The following is a 17013-nucleotide window of genomic DNA, read 5'->3' as shown; positions in this document are numbered from 1 at the left end:
CTGATGGGCAGGTGTGGAATGCTATCTGGCCTGGGAATACAGGGCTTCGTGTGCAGCACAACTGGTTCCCAAACATCCAGGCAACCAAGAACTCTTCAGACAAATGTCCACAACTAGCAGGCAGTGGGAATGGCCCCAGAGAGGGTCGGGGGGCAGGGGGGCACGTGCAGCCTGATGCGGGCCCTTAGAGATGGGGATGAAAGCTGAGAAAAGGAGTTTAGAGTGGAGCCCCAGGTAGCACTAGACAAGACAGACATTAGAGAATGCTGCACCCGTCCTTCCTGCACTGAGCTGGAGATGCACATTTCAGCACTCTCCTCCCTACCGAGGCAACATGGAAACCATTACATTAAATTAATTTACGGGAGCCTTTAGTTTCATGGTCTGGAAGCTTAATTAGGGTTTCTAGTCCTTAAAGCAAAAATGTGTTGCTGTTCTAACTGACACTTATCTAGTTCTTGGCTTCTGATCTGTTTTCTCTGGGGAACCAGAATAAACCTTGCTAATTCACTGGGTACCAAAGTAGTACCTTGAGACTTGCGAACAAACTGCCAAATGTTCAGGCTGTGTTTTCCCCTTGGATTGTGCTTGCCATTATGAAATCCACCCCCACGCAGAGAGATTAGATGAGCCTCAGTGTCTCGTTCACCCCATGTTAAGACGGTGCATTGTGAGGACCCTCTGCACAGGGGTAATTTTCACCATCAACCATTAGTGGAGCTTGCACATTTGTGAATTACACTGTGTCACTAGCCTGAAAACAGTCAGCTCTGGAGATGTTCTAACATTGCTTTGCATTGTGCTATCAGTGCCAGCCCCAGGTCCTTAATCTGCATGCACTGGAATGAAGGACCAGCTTCTGGACTGCCCATGAGATTAGATATTCATGTAACGCCATAAACTGGCACACTGCTTTCCACAGCCTTGGCTTTCTCTTCTGTGCCTCATGAGACACTTTCTCGGGTGTGAGACAGGCCATTTGCTCAGTCATATATATCATAGTTTGTTTCTTATTGCTACTTGATTTATGTACTTGTTATCATGCAAGTAATATCGTAGCTACTGATTTATTGGTCCCAATGGCGTAGCTGCATGGTGGACTTGCCAGGCCCAATATACCAGTTTGTTCTATTAATTCAATCGATAGGGCACGTAAGATTATTTATTGCTGGTGTTCCTGGCTTTGAGTGTATGTTGGTCCACGTGTTGGTTGATTCACAGAGCATGTGGGTCAGTAATTCACATTAATTCCGAATGCCTCTCAGTCGGTTTGTTATGGACCATCGCCTCCACTTCAGACATCTAATGAATGAATAAAGTTGCTCTTTATAAACTAGTATAAAGATGATAGAATTGTTGATTATTGCCTGTTATTAAATCCATAATTAACGGCAGAATACTTTTGCCTTGGTGACTGTTAAATTGCTAGAAGCAGCAGATGCCTTTTCTCTGTGCCAGGAACGCCCACATCATCACCCAGGAAGGGATTAGGGTTCATAACGTAGAAGAGATAATAAAAAGCACCTGACTCCAGCTTCCATTTTCTTTCTAGGGCCACCTAGGGGAAAACCCCCACCAAACCCACAGGATCACAACACGGAAATGCTAGAGACTTTGTTTCCTTTCATTCTTTTATGATGCCTGGAAAATCTAGATGTCAGCATGCAAAGCAAAAGCAAAGCTTGGATGATATAAGCCCAAAATGCTATAAACCTGACAAGTATCAGGGGGTAGCCGTGTTAGTCTGTATCTACAAAAACAACAAGGAGTCTGGTGGCACCTTAAAGACTAACAGATTTATTTGGGCATAAGCTTTCGTGGGTAAAAACCTCACTTCTTCGGATGCTTACTCACGAAAGCTTATGCCCAAATAAATCTGTTAGTCTTTAAGGTGCCACCAGACTCCTTGTTGTTTTTATAAACCTGACAGCAACACTGGATCTTGAAAAATGTAAATTCTCTTCCTGGAAGGATGTGTGCACCCAGTTGATGTACTGTGCTGTGTTGCACATGCTCACAAACGTTCTGGAGGCTGAAGGAAAGACTTCATTTTATTTTTTAAAGCTAAGGAGAATGGTCAGGCTGCTCCGATGGGGGACAAGCAGCTGTGCTCAGTCTAGCCTGGAGCTGTGATGCTAGTCCAGGGGACGCTGGGAGGCTCCGGGCTGGCCCAGAACTCTGGGACACAGGAGGGAAGCCCAGCAGTGGGGAGCTGGCTGGAGAGGGGAGTAGACGTCTGGGAGGAGCTGGTGTGGCGCACGAGGCAGGCAGAGGGCTGTGCAAGACTCCAGGAGGAAGTCCTGGGAGTGGCAGCTCAGGAAAAAGCAGGGAGCAACCCAAAGGACCCAGGTGGGCTGAGGGGAGAGATGGAAAAGAGCCCAGGCAGGGCGAAATCTGAGCCCAGAGGGTGGGCAGAAGAGTGCATGGAGCAGAGGAAACAGAGCCCACGGGAAGGAGCCAGCTGGAGACCGGGGCAGAGACTCCGTGTTGTTTATTTTGGACGTAGGGATCCCAGAGTGACTTAGCCAGAGGGCCTAGTACCTGCAGCAAGTCACTTACATAGCAGAAGTAGGGCAAAGCAAGGCAACACGTCTCAGAGTCCAGGTCACCTGACTTGAGCTCACATGACAGGGCTAAAAATAGCAGCATAACGGTTCCAAATCGCCCTGGAGCCTGGCGAAGGGGTGGGACTCAGAGCTGGGCTTCAGCCCAAGCGGGAACATCTACACAGCTGTTTAGTCCCTTAGCACAGGCCCACGTCCACTGACCCGGGCTCTGAGACTTGCAGCCCCTGGGGTTTTTTTTGCTGTGTAGACGGACCCACAGTCTCTCTGCGATGGCTGCTCCAGCCCTTGGCACTCGCATTCCGCTCTTTGTCCCCTAGGATTCAGAGACCCTCAGCTAGCCTGGCACAGGTCTGTGTGTGCACCTGTCCCCAGGACCAGGTGAAGGACTAACCCCTGGCCCCGCTACATGGCTGTGCAAAGGGGGTTCTCTTGGTCTCCTTCCCCACATGCCATGAGCTGCAGAACAGCTCCCTCTTGGCCAAGGATTGGTCTGGCACATTTGTGTGACTGTGGGTCTACTGGCCTCACTCTCGTACCCCACACGGCTGCTGCAGCATACAGGCAGCAGGGAGCCCCTGCAGAGGCCTCTAAACCTTGAGCTCCTTGTATCGGGAAGCACGGCCAGGTCCTTTGCATTCAGGGCTTTGGGGCAGCAGAATTCGGTGTTCGACGAGGGCCCTGGAGTGAGGGAAGGCGGAGCTCACTTGCAGTGGGGAGCAAGTAGAATCCATTTTTTCTTTAAAATATCAAAAATTAACATTTCCATGGGAAGTGAAACACCTTCCATCGTCACGGCTCAGCTTTGGGCAAAGGCTGGCGGTGCCAACAAGAGAGAACATACAGCCTTCCACGCGGCTTTTCAAATCAAGGCCACGGACAAATTCACACACAAACTAGGACTGGAAATAAGGTTTAAGTTTTTGTAATAAGGTAATTAAGCATTGGATCAACTTACCCAGGGACATTGTGGATTCTCCATCACATGATGTCTTGATATCAAGATTGGATACTATTGTAAAAGATATTCTCTAGCTCTACCCAGAGTTCTGGGCTAGATGCAGGAATCACTAGGCGACAAGTTCATGCAGCATAGGTCCACCAATGGTTATTAGCCAAGATGGTCAGAGATGCAACCCCATGCTCTGGGTGTCACTAAACCGCTGACTGACAGATGCTAGGACTGGATGACAGGGGATGGATCACTCAATAATTGTCCTGTTCTGTTCATTCCATCTGGAGCACCTGACATTGGCCACTGTTGGAAGACAGGACACTGGGCTAGATGGACCATTGGTCTGACCAAGTATTGCCACTCTTATGTTCTTAATGGTCCCTTCTGGCTTTATAATGAATTGATGCATCTGATACTGCAAACAGCAGCAGTAATCTTTCACACTACATACCACCACGTTCTTTCAGGAAAAGCCCATTTGGCATGAATGGAATTGCTGACAAAGGTTGAGGCTTGAGCACACACCCCGCCCTGGGCATATTTTAGCTCAGAGCTGCAAAATTGTGTCTTCTCTGTGAGCTGGTGCATTTCTGCTTTGGGGTGCTAGCCAGCAGGAGGGGGTTAGGGAGCAGCAGAGCCTCTAGGCATGTGAACTGGTGCCAAGGAGCACCTCTAGAGCCACCCTCCTCTCCTGAAGTCTCTGTGGCTCTGTCTCCAGTGAGGGCCAGTGACTTTCATGCCAAATCCAGTCCTTGGCTGGGGTGGACAGAGCTGTGCCAAAGGCACCTCACAAGCATCGATGTCCCCAAACCTTTGGAACAACACTGAGCCTCACTCGTGGCGATGTATTTGGTAACATCAGGTACACGCGGGAGTTCTGCACGGTTTGGATGTGATGCTTCGTGACACTCAACAGTTCCGTTGACTTTAATGGGGACATCTTGGGTTCAAAGCAAAACATGGCCAGGAATGTTACCCATGGGTTTCAGGATCCAAAGCAGTGGGAACTTTACTGTTTTTCTCCAGGCAGTGTCAGGAATAAATCAGTGGGGATACAGTTCCTCTGTCTGAGATACATTTGATACAAAGCAGAGGGCTTTTACCCCAAACTGCTTTTTATTTGATCTTAAGCACGTGCGCACACACACGCACACACACACACACACACAGTAGGTTCAGAGCATCTTAAACTTTTATATTTACCACAGTTAAGATGGCTTTGAGGAATCAACAGCCAGGCTTCCGGGGAGAGGGAGGGCACCTTCTGTCTAGCTGCTGGGGAACTTAGGTTTCAAATCCTGGCCCAAGGAAAGCTTCCTCGGACTGCTCCAAAGCACACTTTCTAATGAAACTTTTTATAAATTGTCATGGAGTGTTGGGGGACACAAGGCCCTGTCCCCCCGGCTTCCTGCGATTCACCATGACTCTCAGCCAGCCAGTAAAGCAGAAGGTTTATTTAGAGAACAGGAACACAGTCCAAGACAGGTCTTGCAGGCACAGACAACAGGATCCCCCCCAATTAGGTGCATCTTGGGCTCCTAGCGCACCACAGCCCCCTTGGGGGGGTCAGAGCCCCGTCTGCCTCCCAGCCATTCCACCAGCCAGCTCTCAAACTCTCTCCCCAGCCTTTGTTCAGTTTCCCAGGCAGAGGTGTCACCTGGCCTTTAACCCCTTCCTGGGTTCTCATGTTACATGCTCAGGTATTCTCCCTCATGGCCAGTCTCCCATCCCCCAATGCAGACCATCCTAGCCACACTCCCCTGCCTTCCCAGCCAACACTCCCCACTCAGCATTCAAAGACCACATTAAGAGCAGTCCCAGTTTGTCGCATCTCTCCCCCCTTCGAGACCGAACTGAGCGGGGTCACTTCAGCCAGTGACCTGGGGAAGTTCGAACCTATCCTCGTTCCCGTGGATGCCCTAGAATCCCTCCCATTCCTTGGTGAGAATTACACCAGGCCCCTCCAGTTTCACGCCCCACCTTAGGTCGGGGGTGCTCGATGGCAGTCGTAGTTCGCATGTGGGAAGGTTTATGCGGCCCGTGCCCTTTTCCCACCCCAATACCCCTGGGGTTCCAACTGGGCTGGGGTCTTCTCCCAGCGTTCCAGTCTGGAGGTCGGTGATTTGGGCTCTCTTGGTTCAGAGCCCCCCTTTTTACCCTGGCCACCCTCTGGAAAGGCTCCTCTATGCTGGTCAAAGGTCCTAAAGCCATTTTCCCCTTGTCCCAGGCCTTCCTCACCCTCTGACAGGGGTCACAGGTTCGGCAGTACTGTCTGACAGTAACAAAGACCCCAGGCCAGTAAAAGCTCCGTAGCAGCCTCTGCTGGGTACGCCAGGTTCCCTGGTCCCCTGAGAGGGGAATGTCATGGGCCCGGTACAGCAGCTGGCGGCGATACTTCCGGGGTATCACCAGCTGCCTCCTGATCCCCCCTGACTCCATTTTCCCTGGGGGAGCCCATTCTCGGTACAGGAACCCCTTCTCCCACAGGAACCTTTTCCGGCCACCTCTCCCCATGGTCTGTACCGCACTGAGGTCAGCCAGGTCCCTTATCTTCCGCAAGGAGGGATCTTTCTGCACCTCGGCCTGGAACTCAGCAGCTGGGACAGGGATGGCCACCTGCTCTCTCTCACCGGCTGGGTCTGAAGCCGCAGCCTCCCTGAGCCGTGTCCCTGGGCGTTCCCTCCCCACCAGGTTAGGGTCCTGCGCCTCGGGCAAGGCACCTTCCCCGTTGTCAGGGCGCAGTGCCCCTCGCCGGCTCTGACTACAGGTCACGACCAGGGCACCCTGGGGGTTGCTTGGCCAGTCCTCCAGGTCCCCCCCCCCCCCCCATCAACACCTCAGTGGGCAAATACGGGTGTACCCCCACGTCCTTGGTGCCCTCCTTGGCATCCCACTTCAGGTGTACCCTAACCATGGGCACTTTGACTGGGGTCCCGCCCACCCCCCTCAGGGTCAGGTAGGTGTTTGGCACCACCCGATCTGGGGCCACCACCTCAGGCCGGGCCAGCGTCACCTCTGCGCCCATATCCCAGTATCCATTGACCTTCCTCCCATCCACCTCCAGGGGAACAAGGTACTCGCTACGCAGGGACCGCCCCGTGCCTACCCTGTAAACCAAAAACCCTGAGTCTGGAGCATCCAGCCCCCCAGAGGAGCTGGCCTGGAGCCCTCCTCCCTCCTTAGCAGGTGGTACGCTGCCAGACCTCATTGCCTGGGAACACTGCCCCTTGTCCGGCTGGGTCTTTACCCAGTCAACCCTCTGTGGGTTGGGTCCGCTCAGTCTGTCCCTGAGCCTGAGGCACTGGGCCCTTATGCGGCCTCTTTGGCCACAGTGATAGCAACCCATGTCCCGTGGGTCCCCTCGAGCGGGTCAGATGGACCTGATGCTGGATGTTCCCCTTTGGTGGGGGTTCTCCATATTTCCCCGCAGGGAGGTCCCATGGTGACCCTCTCTCTGCGTTGTGGTGGGACTGTTCCTTTGGGATTCCTCCCTGTCATCCCCTGCCCGACTGTTCACAAACTCGTCGGCCAGCTGAACTGCGTGCTACGGGTTCTCTGGTTTTTGGTCCACCAACCATCGCCTCAAGTCGGATGGGCACTGCTCATACACGTGCTCCAGTATGAATAGGTCAAACAGGTCTTCTTTAGTTTGGGCTCCAGCTGTCCACTTACGGGCATACCCCTGCGCCCGGTTGGCCAGTTGTAGGTATGTGACCTCACGGGTTTTACGCTGACTCCGGAACCTTTTCCGGTTTATCTCAGGGGTCAGCCCAAACTCGCGGAGCAGGGCCTTTTTGAACAGTTCGTAGTCCCCTGTCTCCGCCCCTTTCAGTCGGCTGTACACCTCCCTGGCTGTGGAGTCCAGTGAGGGGATGAGAAACTGGAGCCTGTCTGCAGGGTCAACCTGGAGCAGCTCGCAGGTATTCTCAAAGGCCATCAGGAAGGTATCCATGTCCTCCCCCTCCTTACGCTGGGCCAGGAAGCACTTATCAAAGCTCTTTGCAGTCTTGGGTCCCCCCTCGCTCACCGCAGCCAGGGCCCCACTGCTCCTCAGCCTGGCCAGTTCCAGCTCATGCTGACGTTCTTTCTCCTTCTCTTCCCGCTGCTTTTCCCGTTCTTCCTGCTCATGCTGACGTTGTTTCTCCTTCTCTTCCCACTCCTGCATCAGTTCTTGCTGCCTTAACTTGAGCTCTTTCAGTCTCATCTCCTTGTCATATTCCAGCCGCATCCGTTCCAGGGACGGGGAGCTCCACCGGGACGATCCCCTGCTGGCCCCTCACCGGCCTGTGCTCTCAGCTTTCCACCTTTCCAGGGAGACCCCTAGTGTGCCAGCCCTTCTTCAGGTCACCACCTCTCTGCCAGGGTCGAGCTGCAGACTCCTCCACCCCTGGGGCCGCTCGCTGCGATCCCCCGGGGGACCCTGTTACTGCAAAAGTCCTTCTCTCGGGTCACACACTCCCAGGGGTTACTCGCCCCCTGAAACCGTCTCTCTCTGACTCTTCAGCCCACCTGGTCCCCGTCGATCCCCCTTCGTTTTACTGCTCCCCAGTCACTTACTGTAGGAAGCGCCGTCCACGGGGTGCAGTAGATCCCACCCCTGCCACCAGTTGTCACGGAGTGTGGGGGGACACAAGGCCCTGTCCCCCCGGCTTCCTGCGATTCACCATGACTCTCAGCCAGCCAGTAAAGCAGAAGATTTATTTAGACGACAGAAACACAGTCCAAGACAGGTCTTGCAGGCACAGACAACAGGATCCCCCCCAATTAGGTGCATCTTGGGATCCTAGGGCACCACAGCCCCCTTGGGGTGGTCAGAGCCCCGTCTGCCTCCCAGCCATTCCACCAGCCAGCTCTCAAACTCTCTCCCCAGCCTTTGTTCAGTTTCCCGGGCAGAGGTGTCACCTGGCCTCTAACCCCTTCCTGGGTTCTCATGTTACATGCTCAGGTATTCTCCCTCGGCCGGTCTCCCATCCCCCAATGCAGACCGTCCTAGCCACACTCCCCTGCCTTCCCAGCCAACACTCCCCACTCAGCATTCAAAGACCACATTAAGAACAGTCCCAGTTCGTCACATCAATTTTCTCCAAACAAAGCATATAACTCATAATAGCCTCTAACAGGGTATCAATTTCCCTAGCAACAGCCAACAATAATTGCTTATTCTCCTTATCAGCAAATTTTCTAGTCATAAAAACAATAAAATGTACATGTCAGAGGTACCTAAAACCAAGGCTGTCCAAAGATTCCTTCTGTTTTCATGGAACCTTACCTCCCTGCCCCCAGCCTCCCATTCGGATAGCAGAACTGCAAACGTGCTCTTGCCCAGCCTTGCCTTTCTATTTCTAGCTCTGTGATGTTTGGGTTTTAGCTGGCAGTGACGGAACACACAGGATGACTGACTGAAATACTGTCAAATTCTGTCCCAATCTACTTTCAACGCCCCGCCCTCAAACACCCTTCAATTCTTATCCCCTCTGTATTTGAATCAGTTGGCTTCCTCTTCCACTCTATATGGGAGCCAGTGGGCAGGGGAGGAGGGGTGAGGGAGGGTCATTGAGAACACACGAGACAAGCTCCCAGCAATCATGTCCCATGCCTTGTGTCACAACAGCACCTGTCTGACAAGGGCAGTAATTGCAGGGAAATTCCTGCTCAGCCCTGCATCCCCAGGTTGGAGCATGCTCAGTGCAGATGCACTCTTCAGAGAATTTATCTGCCAAACTCTAACAAGTCTCAAGTTACTATAGCTTCTCAATTAAATGTTGTAAACTGTAGCGATGGTTAGTTACCCTCAAACTATTAAAATGTATCTTATCTCTAGTCTGTTTTTGAACATTTTTGGCTAAATGAAACGTTATCAAAATATGCTGTTTCATCAGAGCCAAAATATTTTGCATAGATGTATTGGTTTTGACAAAGATTTTGTCAGGAAGGGTTTTGAGATCCAGTGTCACTGACGAGAGAGAGAGAGAGAGAGAGAGAGAGAGAGAGAGAGAGAGAGAGAAATTGAAAAGCTAGGTTTCTGATCCAAAACCCACTGTTTGACAAGGGTCCATTGCTCAAAAACATCAGAAAGGTTTTTTTTCATTACAATATGAAATGAAATCAAAATGTCAAAACCACAAAAGTTGCTGTAAAATGAAACTGTCAAAACAGACCTTAGCAAGATGGTTGAGGTGTTTAATGACTATTTTGCTTCAGTCTTCACTAAAAATGTTAATGGTGACCAGATACTCAACACAATTAATATTAACAAAGGGGAAGGAACACAAGCCAAAATAGAGAAAGAACAGGTTAAAGAATATTTAGGTAAGTGAGATGTTTTCAAGTCGGCAAGGCCTGATGAAAGGGTACTTAAAGCAATCTCAGAACTGTTACCAAATATTTTCAAGAACGCCTGGAATACCGGTGAGGACCCAGAGGACTAGAGAACGGCGAACTAAGACCTATCTTTAAAAAGGGGAACAAAGAGGACCCAAGGAATTATAGATCAGTCTGCCTAACTTTGATACCTGGAAAGATACTATAGCTAGTTATTAAACCATCCATTTATAAGCACCTAGAGGGTAATAGGGTTATAATGAATTGCCAGCCTGGATTTGACAAAAACAAATCATGCCAAACACACCTAATTTCTTTCTTTGACAGGGTTACTGGCCTAGTAGATGGAGGGAAGCATTATACAGAATAGCTTGATTTTAGTAATGCTTTTGACACAGACCTACATAACATTCTCATAAGCAAAGTAGCTAAATGTGGTCTAGATGAAATTACTATAAGGCGGGTGCATAACTGGTTGAAAGACTGTACTCGAAGAGTAGTAATCAATGGTTCACTACCAAACTGGGAGGACATGTCTAGTGGGGTCCCGCAGAGGTCATTCTACTGGGTCTGCAACTATTCAATATCTTCATTAATGACATGTATAATGGAGTGCAGAATATGCTCATAAAGTTTTCAGAGGTTGCAAGCACTTGTAGGACAGGATTAGAATTCAAAATGGCCTTGATAAATTAGAGAATTGGTTTAAAATCAACAATATGGAATTCAGTAAAAACACATGCAAAGTACAGCACTTAAGACAAATCAAATGCACAACTACAAAATGAGGAATAACTGGCTAGGTGGCAATGCTGCTGAAAGAGGTCTGGGGGTTACAATGAATCACAAATTGAATATGAGTCAACAATGTGAAGAAGTTGCAGAAAAGGCTAATATCATTCTGGGGTGTATTAACAGGAGTGCTGTTTGTTAGACTCAGGAGGTAATTGTCCTGCTCAACACGGCATTGGTGAGGGCTCCATAGGACTACTGTGTCCCGTTGTGGGCATCACACTTTAGGAAAGATGTGGACAAACTGAGGGGATGCAGAGGAGAGCAAGAAAAACAAAATAAGGTTTAGAAAACCTGAACTATGAGGAAAGGCTGAAAAAACTGGGCATGTTTAGTCTTGAGAAAAGAAGACTAAGGGGGCACCTGATAACAGTCTTCAAATCTGTTAAGGGCTGTTCTAAAGGGGACTGTGATGAATTCTTCTCCATGTCCTCTGAAGGTAGCACAAGAAGTGATGAGCTTAATCTGCAGCAAGGAAATTTAGGTTAAATATTAGGGAAAATGTTCTAACTCTAGGGATAGTTAAGCTCTGAAACAGGCTTTCCAGGGAGGTCGTGGAATCCCCATCACCGGAAGTGTTTTTAAGAACAGGTTGAACAAACGCCTGTCAGGGAGGGTCTAGGTTTACTTGGTGCTGCCACAGCGCAGGGGGCTGGACTTGATGGCTTCTCAAGTCCCTTCCAGCCGTGCATTGCTTTGATTCTGTGATCTCCCAGTCAGCTCCAGTTACTGTGCTTTGTTTTGTGGTGGTGTATAATTTATGCAAGGAAACTGCTTAGATCATTTCTTGTATCACATGCACAAATTCTGACACCTCAGGAAAAAAATATCACACACAGACTGGAACATGAGGGAGACTGAGGTATGGCCAGTAAGAGAAACACGCGAGTCCTTTACAACAGCTGCTGTAATCTCTGCCTGATAGGTTTGTCAGCAGGTGTAACCTTCACTGTTAAAAGCCTGAGCCACTATCCCTTGAACTAAATTACCTGGGAGCAGCTCTGTTAGCTAGTAGCAGTAGAGGCTGGTATCCTCTTATGTGAGCCAGACACTAGACGGAGACAAAGACACACACTCTTTGTCTGGGTGACAGTAGCACTTATCAGGAAGTTCTAGTCAGCTATTTAGGAGACACTCATATTGGATTTCCAATAAAAATCACACATATCCAACTGAGATGGGATGGACACAAAACAAATGTCTCAATCATGTTAGTTTATGTCCAAGAAGAAGCTGTATTTGTTGTTGTTGTTTTAGATATAACATGCATGCAGTCAAACTGTATAAATAAATAATACACTCATTTACATACCTATAAATAATTGTAATTGGACCCGGTCCTAGGACCCTGCACAGAGACGATTCACCATGTCAGACCAAGTGGATCTCATTAACACTTATCTAAAAGCACAAAAGAGTTTGAGTTTCTCTCTCAGAGAAAGGGAATTAGGGGCAAGGACAGAGGAGATCCTGGAGGGAAGAAAAGCAGGAACAACCAAGCTCAGAGGGAGGGACAGTTATGTGAAGGTTCATGCTTTGCTGTTATTTAAGTTAGCTATAACTTCAGGGAGTGGGAGAGTTTGGGGCAGATCCAGTGCGTGTGAGAGAGAGCACCACAGCTTACCCTGTTACACCCGTTTACTCTTCCATGGCACCTCTCCTCGTAAAGAAGCCCCAAGTCCGTCAGTCCAGTGTGGAAGCTGGCAGGACACAGCTTCTCTAGGGCTGGGTGGGAAAATCTGGGGGAAAACCTCTCACACCAAGTGCTCTGAAACCCTTGCTATCCACACAGAGCAGACATTGCTTCTGTTTATAGGGTCTGAGAACTCAGAGTGTCTGTGCTGGCACAATGGAGGGTGAGGGACGCCTGACAGGGTTTGCCCAGGTGGCTGAGTGTTTCCTACTGGACAGCAGGTTTCCTGGAGTTCCTTCCCTAGCCAAGAAAAAGAAAGAAGCAAAAGAGAATGAAGTAATGTGAAGGGAGGCAGATTCTGGCCTCCACTTTCCAAGCAATGGTGAGCTGAAGCCAGCACTTCTCACCCGTGGGACCAGTAAGTCGAAGAGGAGCCCCTAGCGAGACACCAGTAGTTTCATACACCAGCCCCATCCCCAACAGAAGTCCGGTTTTTGCTCCTCTTTCTTTACCTGGCCCGAAGGTCCTTTGAATCTCTACCATTCCTGTCATGCTCGCCAGTGTCATCATATTCCCGTGCTATGGGCTGATACCCAGGACTCCGCAGCTCTGTAGCTACAGAGATTGCTCAGTCTTTTCCTTCTGTAGTGTGCAAGGGAGCGTAGAGGCGCAGAGGCATTGCATAAGCCTTCTGCTAATTAATATTCATGAGCACGAGGTGTGCAGAAGGCAGCAGCAGGGACGTTTGGTGCCATGCGCATGGACTCACACACCACGCTCCCACTGCCTTCCTGACATGCTGTCAAAGCTGTTCAACTTGCATGATTTGTTAACTGAAAGCCTGACAAGGCCCTTCCTATGTGGTGTTCATTAAACCTGATAGGAACCCTGACAGCTGACTCTGACTTGAATGATCCTGTCATTGAAGCTGTTCATTAGGGGACTTCCTTTACTTCTCAGAGGTCATCATCAATGTCAGCAGCCTAGGCCAGCTCATTTTATTTCCTGTCTTGGAAAATTAGCTGAAGAGAAAATGGCTACCAGTAAATCACTGTAATTGCTAAGTCTGTGCTGTGCACTGCCCTTAAAATTCCCGGAGCCTCACAGGAGCATTGCTGATAGTTGCAGATACATGAAAAGCTACTTTACATGTTAATGCAATTTTGCACCTTTAATTATGATTTTGGGCATGAAAAATAAATCTTTTTTATCACTCTCTTCATAGTGCAGCAGATTTGGCCACTGTAGATTTTAATATACTGTAATTGAGTGCAGTGCAAGTGTAATTACAAAATGTCATTTTAGTTGGAAAGTTCGAAGTTTGAGTGGCACTGTTGGATGTAATTTTGCAGTATTTGGGTTATAATGTTCTGGTGGGTGAGTGTCGTCTCCTCCCTAGACACGCACTATGTTGGTTACTTGTACACTACTTTTTTCTGCTCTTAAGCTTCATTTTAGGGATTCCCAAAATTGTGGACAGCCTTCTAGCAACACACTGGTGATCAGAAAACAAGAGTGGGCAGTTCCCTATTTAGACACTGCCAGGCCATTTCTAATGATGGGGAGAAGGAGGAAAGGCAGACAGGGGAGCAAAGAGCACACGGCTGTCAGAACCCACCGCCAGGATGTGGAGTGTTGCTCTATAACAACTCAAATGTCCTCGTTCTGATTTGGCTATTGGCTAGAAAAAATTGTTTTCGACAGAACTATCAACGCTGGAGGTGATGCCCGAACTAAAGCTGTGTTGCACCTGCCTGTTTCATCTCACAATTCACCTCATTTGTGCGCTCTCTGGGGTAGGGACTGTGGTTTTACTGCATGTCTGTAGAGCAATTAGCACAATGGGGGCCCAACTCCTAATACATAGTGTTGTATACAGTGGGCATTGTTAAATATCTAGGGCTCCTGTAATATCGGCCATGGTACCTTTACCACAGTGTTTGCAATATTTAGTATTTAGAATGAGAAATACCACAACTAACAAGGGGAAAATTAGTGAGGGGTGGTGTAAATACCCAGTTTTTAATGGTGGCCACTGTGAGTGATTTTAAAAGTGAAAAGAGAAAATAATGTTAATAAAAAGCAGAAGGGAACCATGAAGACAGTCTCCTTCATTCAGAGCCATAGATCACATGGGCCTCTCTGATGATTCTGCCGAAATATTTGACTTAATTCAAAATCAGCTCACACATTCATTTCCAAGTGTATGAATAAGAGAGCAAGAGATACCAAGCCCCGACTGCATTCAGCAAGCCACGTCATCTCAGGACTGAATGTAATTCCAGCATAACTTTAACACTTACAGGGTGGGGAACTGTATCCTGGAAAGCAGTGAAGGACTCAGGGGTCACAGTAGGCAACCAGCTGAATATGAGTTCCCAGGGCAATGCTGTAGCTAAGAGGACAAACATGATCCTTGGACACACCAGCAGATGAAGATCAAGTAGGAGTCAAGAGGTGGTATTTCCTCTGGATACAGGATTGGGGAAACCATGACTGGATACTGTATCCAATTCTGGTGTCCACACCACAAAAAGGATGTTGACAAACTGGACTGGGTTCAGAAAGAGCAAGGAAAATAATTTGAGGTCTGGAAAACCTGCCTTATAGTGAGAGTCTAAAGGATCTCAGTCTGTATTTCAGGTTGCTGCATTGCAATTGCTCATTGATTCATTTGTTACACTTCTCTTAATACAATAAAATTAACTAGGGAACCCACAAAAGCCAGCAGGCAAATGGGCATGACAAAAGACCACTTGCTACTGGCTTTTGTGAAGATTGAGATCCTTTAGGCTCATACTATAGAGCTGGGTTGGCTTCTAAGGGTGCTGCATATAATCGGATGCTAAGCTGTATTATAGTGTCAGCCAGTAGGTAGCACTGTCTTTAAAATATGTTATTTAAGCTACCCTTAGCAATACCTTGCAGAAAATTAAAGGATTTTATAATGAACACATTGGGTGTGTATTTATTCAGAAATAAGCTATGTAGCCAGTTCATATCTGGTGTCAGAAGTAAACTAGTCCCAGACAAGAACAGAAACAGAAGGAAAATAGCAACAAAGGTTGCAAACAGAAGAAAGGAAGCAACAAAGGTTGCAGGATCTCATCAACATGCCACACTTCAATGCCCTAGAGAACTTCAGCTTTGACAAAGCTTCACAGTGGACAGATTGTATGCAGTATTTTGCAATATTTCAAAGTGCAAACAAGCTCCACAAGGAAACTGGAGATCTACAGGCATCTTCTTTAATCTATGCTATGGGGAAGCAGCAAGAGAATGTGTTTAAATCCTTTGACTTTACTGAAGACAGTCACAAAGATGACTACAAAAGGGTTCTGGCTATGTCTAATATATACTTTATACCTCAGGAAAAGGTTTTTTGAAAGAGCATGTTTTCACCAGATAATTCAAAGACATGGGGAAAGTGTTAAATGTTTTACAAGAGCTCGGCATACATTGGTTGAAAACTGTGATTTTGGAAATGCAAAACATAATGCTGATTATTGGGTTAACAGATAAAAATATGTCACAGCAGTTACAGTTGAAGACAGACTACAAAGGGATCTCACAAAACTGGGGGACTTGGTGTAACGGGTTGCACACTCACCACCGCAGTGCCTCCAGCTGATTGCTCCAGGAATTAGCTCTGTCCAGCTGTGGAGCTCCCTCTGCAAGTTGTTCTGCCCACTCGTTGTTCTGCTCTGGGAACCGCGTGGCTCCCTGGCTTGCGGCGTCCTCTTCTGGACACAGCCCTCCAGTTGTGCCCCACTCGGTTCTCTCCCTTTCCAGGGGTTATCAGCAGTCTTCAGTCTGCACCTGCCCTCATGACCAACTGCAGCCCTAAAGTCTATCCCCTTGTCTTGGGGCAAGCCACAGTCTGTATCAGTCCACACTCCTCCACGGCCAGGCGCAGTGTAAGGGGGGGAGGAGGGGACCCAGGCCCACCCACTATTCAGGGTCCCGGCCCAGGGACACTCTGGTGGCAGCCATGTCCTGCCATCCTTCTCTCCCCTTTACTGCTCGCGCTCCCTGGGCCACTTCCCTTTGGCCCTTGCACCTTCTTGGCCCTTTCTTTCAGGGACCTCAGCCTGGCATGTATCAGGCTGGAGCTTTCCCTCTGCTCCCCTGGGTCTGCCCAGCACTGCGGTAGCCTAGGTGCTCTGTCTACAGGGAGCCAGTCCTCCTTTGCTTGTCAGGAAGAGACTGCTGTCGCCGCTGCTTTGCAGACTTTATATAGGGCCCAGCCTGGCCCTGATTGGCTGCCTTTCTGCCCTTCTCTGATTGGCCGGGTTCTGAACAGGCTCCCTCCAGTCTGCTTTAACCCCTCCTCTGCCAAAGTGGGGCAACTGCCCGACTACACTGGGCAAGAAAATGGCAGATGAAATTCAATGTTGATAAATGAAAAGTAATACAGATTGGAAAACACATAATCCCAACTGTAGATATAAATTAGCTCTTGCCACTCTAGAAAGATTTTGAATCATTGTGGATAACAATGAAAACATCGTCTCAATGTGCAGTGGCAGTCAAAAACTGAACAGAATGTTAGAAACCATTAGGAAAGGGATAGATAAGAAGACAGAAAATATTATAATGCCACTATATAAATCCATGGTACGCCCATACCTTGAATACTGTGTGCAGTTCTTGTCTCCCCTATCTCAAAAAAGCATATATTAGAATTGGGAAAAGTACAGAGAAGGGCAACAAAAATGATTAGGGATATGGAACAACTTCCATTTATG

Source organism: Emys orbicularis, chromosome 4 (genome assembly GCF_028017835.1).
Source record: "Emys orbicularis isolate rEmyOrb1 chromosome 4, rEmyOrb1.hap1, whole genome shotgun sequence".
NCBI lineage: Eukaryota > Metazoa > Chordata > Testudines > Emydidae > Emys > Emys orbicularis.
Note: the sequence above shows the minus strand (reverse complement) of the source record.